Source organism: Protomyctophum bolini, assembly GCF_963924005.1.
Source record: "Protomyctophum bolini genome assembly, chromosome: 15".
Classification (NCBI taxonomy): domain Eukaryota; kingdom Metazoa; phylum Chordata; class Actinopteri; order Myctophiformes; family Myctophidae; genus Protomyctophum; species Protomyctophum bolini.
This window is the reverse complement of record NC_137876.1, coordinates 42,083,354-42,090,570: the sequence shown is the minus strand read 5'-3', so window position 1 is coordinate 42,090,570 and position 7,217 is coordinate 42,083,354. Positions and strand designations below refer to the sequence as shown.

At 41.3% G+C, this 7,217-nt stretch overlaps 1 long non-coding RNA gene across 1 annotated transcript; it reads right to left on the bottom strand.

The window, feature by feature from the left end:
* Nucleotides 1-4,515: 4,515 nt before the first annotated feature.
* On the bottom strand, nt 4,516-6,683 carry LOC308329274. Its single transcript, XR_013965370.1, has 3 exons — nt 6,452-6,683; nt 5,848-5,923; nt 4,516-5,663 (listed from the first exon to the last, which is right to left on the bottom strand). It is a non-coding gene; the product is annotated as an uncharacterized lncRNA (long non-coding RNA).
* Between the last annotated feature and the right edge of the window lie 534 nt (nt 6,684-7,217).

Below are 7,217 nucleotides of genomic sequence, written 5' to 3'. Positions count from 1 at the left end.
TGTTCTAGTCCGCGACTCCAGCGCACCATTACTTTTCATGTTCAACTCATCTCCGTTGTGTGCATTATTCTCCAAGTCCAAATTAAGCAACACTGCTGAAAGCAGCCACATGACGCAATTAAGTAACGAGTAACGGCAGCGCTAAAGCGACCAGTAACTGTAGTGTGATTATCAATTTTGGAGGAGTAGTGTCGTTATATTACTCGCTACCGACCAAAGTAGTGTCGTTACAGTAACGAGATTTTCCGTTACTCGTTACACCCAACTCTGGTCCGGGGTCCGCACTCGGGACCACTTGGCAGATGTTGTGGTAGTGTGAATGATGCGTACCGTTCCCGGGAGCGGATCGCCCAAACGTCCCCGGGACCGCATGGGGGGCGGGTCTCTGGACCGTTGAAGTGTATTCAGATATGGATCGTTCCAATGTGAATGCATGCGTACCTAAAGAAGGAAGTGGACTGTTTTCTTTTAAGAACGTGACATAATCTCTAGTCGACGAGCCAAGCGTCAAAAAAAGAAAAAACACACAGCCGCTGCGTAACACCAGCTGATTTCTCAACGCCGCCCGTCTCCTGTTGAATCTGCGTGTACGCGCAGCACCGCAGTACGCGCTGATCTTATTCTGCGGACTACACGTGGCTCTTGGGCTTTGCTTGGCATAGTTTCCAAAGTAAAACAAAATAATAATAATAATGCTAAAGTAGAATCCATAGCAAACTAATATCAAACACGACACTGGAGCTGTGAGCACAGAACTGACTGACACAGTGAATAGCAGGCAGGCTGACAGTATAGTAGTATAACGGCAAAGAGCCAAAGAGGCAATGCAATGCAGTGTGTCTGGATTTATTTGAGACAATGTCGCACAGTTGATTGTCAGTGTCCGTGCGCGCCAGCCATCAAGCACACCGTCATCTGGAGGATTAAAGTGTGTTATGCAAGTGTACCCGGGTGCGCTGTTGAATCTCGGGCAATGTGAATCATGGCCACCGGGGACCAGGCAACCGTATTCGGAAACGGTTCCAATGAAACGGATTCAGTCCGTCTCAGTGTGAATTCCCTATCAATGCCTCCCACAGAGCTACGGCGCTCACACCATCTATATGAATATGATCCAACATCATATCAGCATCGTAGATTACATACAGTACACTTCCATTCAGTGGTGGGAAAAGTACTAAAAGGTTTTACTTAAAGGACCACTTTTCAACGTATCTTCATATAATAGGTCCTCACTAATGTTCATGATACTGTTCTACTCAGTCTGCGTCTCATAGGAGGGCTGTGGGCAGTTTAGAAACCCGTCCACCAGTGACATAATCGTTAGGCAGATTATTTTTAAACAAGATCTTTTTTTACAAAAATGTTTTGATTTTTATTATCGTGAAAACGATGGTTTCCATTTTCGCATTGCAACTTTTCAGGACTAGACAGCCTGCAGTTTCTATTAGCTTGTATTCCCCATCGATGATGTCACTGGTGGACGGGTTTCTGACTGCCCACAGCCCTCCTATGAGACACAGACTGAAGAAAATTGTGCCATTTTATCATGATTATTAGTGAGGACCTATTATATGAAGATGGGTTGAAAAGTGGTGAAGTGGTCCTTTAAGTAAAACTATCAATAATGCAATACTGCAATGTAGATGTAAGTCTGTTACAATTCCCGTTTTAAAATTGTACTCAAGTAAAAGTACAAAAGTATCTGCATCATCAAAATGTACTTAAAGTACAAGTAAAGTACTCAAATTGCCGAATGTCCCATTCCACAAGTTCAAATTGTGTACAAAATCCTTTGATAATTGACGATCTAAAAGCTCACAATTGTGTTCAATTCATTCTAGTGGATTAAAAAGTAGTATTTTTGGCTCTGAGATGTAGTGGAGTAGAAGTATTGGAAATTGGAAATAATCAAGTAAAGTACAAATACCTCAAAATGGTACAGTACTCGAGTACTTGACTTAAAAGTACTTAGTTACTTAGTAACCACTGCTTCCATTACAGGCTTGCTGGGGCAGTCCATAGAGCAAGGGGTTAATTCAACATTCTATAAGTCTATGTCTGTGACAATTATTCATATTCATGACATGGCTATTGCTTTTTTTTTTAAATATAGCTTTATTTGTGTTTTTTAATGTGCTAAAATGTGTGATTTTCCTGTAGTGATGTTTTTACAGATTATTTTTATAAATCATTGGTTTTCAACCAATGGTCCGAGGACCACCAGTGGTCCTTGAGGGGGTTCCAGGTGGTCCCCAGCTAAATTACAGATAGTTTGTAACCAAATGGACCCTTATAGATCTTTAACTCTTGAAAGTGTAAAATGAAACCAGACTCTTGTGGGTCCATTTGGTTTCATTTTACACTCTCAAGAGTTATTATTGTTGTAGTATCTTGAATACGGAATACTCCACACAAGGTTACGGTATCAATATGCGGGTTGTTAAAAAACAGCCTGTCATGTACCTTAATGTCGAATGTCGTACCATCTTTTTGGATGAGCTTGTTCTGTCTCTCTTTGAAGAAGACTGTGGCTCCGTTGGATATAGCTGCATTGAGAAATGTCTTGGGGAAAGGATGGAACGTAGAGTGCCCCCTTCAGCATCGTTTCCACCTCACGACCCTGGCTATATCTCAGCCAGACGTTTGCAGTACCTCTCTTCAGCGCTATGCCAGAGGCCCTCACTCCATCAGCCATCTCCAGAACATGCTTCCGTGGCTCGAAACTCTCGTCGAAGATTCGGAATTTCTTCACGTCGGTCACAATGTGTGACGTATCCCCGGTGTCGACCATCAGCCCAATTAGGCCGTGTTGTGACCCATGAAAAAGTGCTTAGAAAATGAGTTTCGTTCCCACGGAAGGGGGACTACACAATTTTTTCTTCATAAAATAGATTAATAGGTAGAATAGGTAGAAAAAAAAATTCTACTCGTCCCATGCTGCAGTATTTTTTATAATCGCTCTCAAAGACGGGACATTTTTCTACCAGGCGTAATAATATGTGCAAGGGGAGTGGTGTGGTTTTGATCACGTGAACCAATCGCGTACCAGCTTTATTCTCTTCCCCATAATAATATTAGAGCAATGGCGGCCACCAGTTAGTTAAGCAGCCAACTGAGCCAAGAGGGGGAAAATAAACCAAAACAAACCGGGGAAAGTGCGTAAAAGGGAATCAAAGGACTCTAACGAGGACGCTGTGTTTCACGCCACGTTACCGTCGCTTTATTTGTAAAAGACGATTGTGTTTGGCGGCCGAGAAACGCTGCACACAGACGGTGACAGACGGTGCAGGGGGAAGAAGGAGAACTATTGCTGCAGTGCATCTAACTTCGGTCTGGTAAGCACCCCTCTCTCTCTCTCTCTCTCTCTCTCTCTCACACACACACACACACGGGACTGGAAAACATGCCAGTTTTGGACTGTGAAATATTGATTTGTCATATTATGATGATAACTGTGCTACCGGTATTTACATATAGACCTATCATTTTTCCATTAAATCAGAGGTCTTTGATGTGCTGTGTTTGAGCCGGCCAAGGCTTTGTGGGATCACTCTGTTGTAGTTATAATTATTATATTATATTACTTATCATTGATAAAAAAAAGTGTTTATCTACAGAACAGAGACTGAAACACTGCTGATTGAATTACTACTTTATTAGCTAACCCTAACCCAGGAATGCATGGAGGTCAAGGGGGCAGGTCACTGTTATTTACAGCCCCCCACCCAACATTTTAATCGTAAATGTGTGATACTATATATACTCTGTATTTTGGCTGTCTTTAGATACAATGTTGACAGCAGACACCTTTGCACATTTTAAGTATTTTTTTGTCTGTGTGTGTGTGTGTGTTTTCAGAAATGAACAACCCTTTGCTGACAGCTACAACATTCTGCGAACGAGTCATCCGTCAAAACTAAGGAAGATGTTTGCCACACAGTACAATGAAACCTACACAGTAAATTGTGCCAAGAGCTTATGTTTCATACATATAATGTTGGAGCCAAAAAGCTTTTTGTTTATTTTGTTTTGTTTATTTAAACTACTTAATGATGAAATGAATGTGTCCTTCATTACGATGACGTCATGGCTGTCAGTCAGAATGGTGGGTGGTTGTCATAGAAACACTCATTACCTGTCAGTGTGATGGCACTCAGGTGCGACAGGGGAAGACGAGTTTTCGACCGTGCGTGGTCGACAGGTTCAGTTGTTTGTTAGTTTAAAGTTTATACAGTTTATTTACATTTGAATACTACTGCATGAAAGAAAGTGGATATCAATAGATGGATTGACATATCCGAAAGTAACAAAACCCTCTGGACATTCAATTAATCACTGCACGCGTCAAACTCAGTACAACCCAGTTGCCCTGCTGTTTAGCCTAGTTGTACAGGCTTCACATAGAAAATGTCTCAACCTACTGTGTAATGAAAGGTAGAAAAGAAAATCAGGGCACCTTGGACCAACATGGCAGAAAATCTATCAAAATGTTACCATGCCCCCTAAATTGAAATAATGCAAAAAATGGACAAGACTAAAAATTAAAGTAGTAGAGGTCAGACTTATTACAACATATGGTATGAAACATTTATTTATTTACAAGTTGGTCACAGCAAAGCCAAGGAAATATATGAAAATTTAAAATACAAAATAACATACAAATGCATCACAATAAAACTTTCTAATAATTGTTGAACAAAACAAGTAGTAGGTAACATGTTGGGTTACTCATCCCTATCCGAGTCATCATCCCATGTACCTCTTTCTTCTGTTTCCTTTGACACATTTTCACAGTCCTGGCAGTGACATAAAGCAGTGCAAAACAGTTTTGCAGACATACATGAACATCTTTCAGTCTCACATTTGCTTTTTTTCAATTACAGTGGACTACCTGCAAGTCCATGTTACTGTTAACTCCCCATCCTCCATGCCCCAGCCATTGCCAATGGGTGAAGGAGTACACATCCTACTAGTCAGAGAACGTCTCATCACTGCTGCTTGGTAGTTTGCCCTTTTGCAATGTTGGTGGAATGGCAAAGCTGATGATGCCGCACAGAATGATTTGTACCTTGCATCCTGAAACAAGTTCTGTGGCCCTTGTCTTTTAGACTGAATTGTGTTGAAGGTAGGAGGTGCTTTCAATGTGTAAACTGACTTCGGCAGTGGCTGTCTGTCTGGTCTAGACATTGTTTCAACAACAGAACTTTGTAGCATAATGCCATTTGTATGGTGAGTAGTTCCACGACCTGACAGTGTCTCCTCCCCAAAATCAATGTTATCCCACACCAGTATGGTAGGTGCCTTCTTTGAGAACCCCTTAGAAATGTTGTCTCTGCCCTCTAGAAGTTGTAGTTGAGCTAGGCTAGTGTCTAGACTGACAACTGTGTTCCATGAAGCACAGTGTCCTAATCTATTCAGTAGTGACAGAACATTGGATGAACCTGTTAAATGGCGAACAGTTAGACCAAGACACAGTGACTTAGGCGTCTGCTTCCGACCTTTAGATGCACAATGTATTGACAAACAGATAAAACTTTTAGGTTCACATCTTCAGGAATATCAACATAACAGTCTAATGTTTCAACAAAAACCAGTTCGGAGATGTTGCGTGTTGCAGCTGGGGGAAATCACAGGCCAACCGCCTTTTCAGTTTATCCTGCCTGCAAAATGAAAATATAGAAAAAGACGAGCAAAAATGTATAAATAAAGGGATTTGTACACAAACAAATTAATTTAAACATACTGTCATAGCCTTTCTTGTGAGCAAATAAATCAATAAAATTGAAACTTTTAAGTATGAAAGAGGTTCCTTTTTGTTTACTGAACTGTCAAGGACACAGTTACCTGTAGTCTGAAGCATCAATATCCTCATTCTCGTTCGCAGAATATGTTGTAGCTGTCAGCAAAGGGTTGTTCATTTCTGAAAACACACACACACAGACAAAAAAATTCTTAACATGTGCAAAGGTGACTGCTGTCAACATTGTATCTAAAGACAGCCAAAATACAGAGTATATATAGTATCACACATTTACGATTAAAATGTTGGGTGGGGGGCTGTAAATAACAGTGACCTGCCCCCTTGACCTCCATGCATTCCTGGGTTAGGGTTAGCTAATAAAGTAGTAATTCAATCAGCAGTGTTTCAGTCTCTGTTCTGTAGATAAACACTTTTTTTATCAATGATAAGTAATATAATATAATAATTATAACTACAACAGAGTGATCCCACAAAGCCTTGGCCGGCTCAAACACAGCACATCAAAGACCTCTGATTTAATGGGAAAATGATAGGTCTATATGTAAATACCGGTAGCACAGTTATCGTCATAATATGACAAATCAATATTTCACAGTCCAAAACTGGCATGTTTTCCAGTCCCGTGTGTGTGTGTGTGTGTGTGTGTGTGAGAGAGAGAGAGAGAGAGAGAGAGAGGGGGGTGCTTACCAGACCGAAGTTAGATGCAGCGATAGTTCTCCTTCTTCCCCCTGCACCGTCTGTCACCGTCTGTGTGCAGCGTTTCTCGGCCGCCAAACACAATCGTCTTTTACAAATAAAGCGACGGTAACACGTGGCGTGAAACACAGCGTCCTCGTTAGAGTCCTTTGATTCCCTTTTACGCACTTTCCCCGGTTTGTTTTGGTTTATTTTCCCCCTCTTGGCTCAGTTCGCTGCTTAACTAACTGGTGGCCGCCATTGCTCTAATATTATTATGGGGAAGAGAATAAAGCTGGTACGCGATTGGTTCACGTGATCAAAACCACACCACTCCCCTTGCACATATTATTACGCCTGGTAAAAAATAGTCCCGTCTTTGAGAGCGATTATAAAAAATACTGCAGCATGGGACGAGTAGAATTTTTTTTTCTACCTATTCTACCTATTAATCTATTTTATGAAGAAAAAATTGTGTAGTCCCCCTTCCGTGGGAACGGACCTGAACGAAAAGGGACCTCACAATATGGCCTAAATGCTCAGAGCAATGCCCTGACATAGGTGCTCTTTACACGAGGATGGTGTTCATAAAAAACGGCAAAATAAAGTATCGTTTGCTGCTGTCATTTAGACGAGAACCGTGTTCACAGGAGGTGAAAACGCAACGAAGTGAAACCACCTCCCAGAGTGGAAATCTTTTAGAACGCCGTTTCCTATGGTCTCCATATAAACAGGCAAAACGGTGGATACGCAAAAATTGTGACATCATGGCTTACAT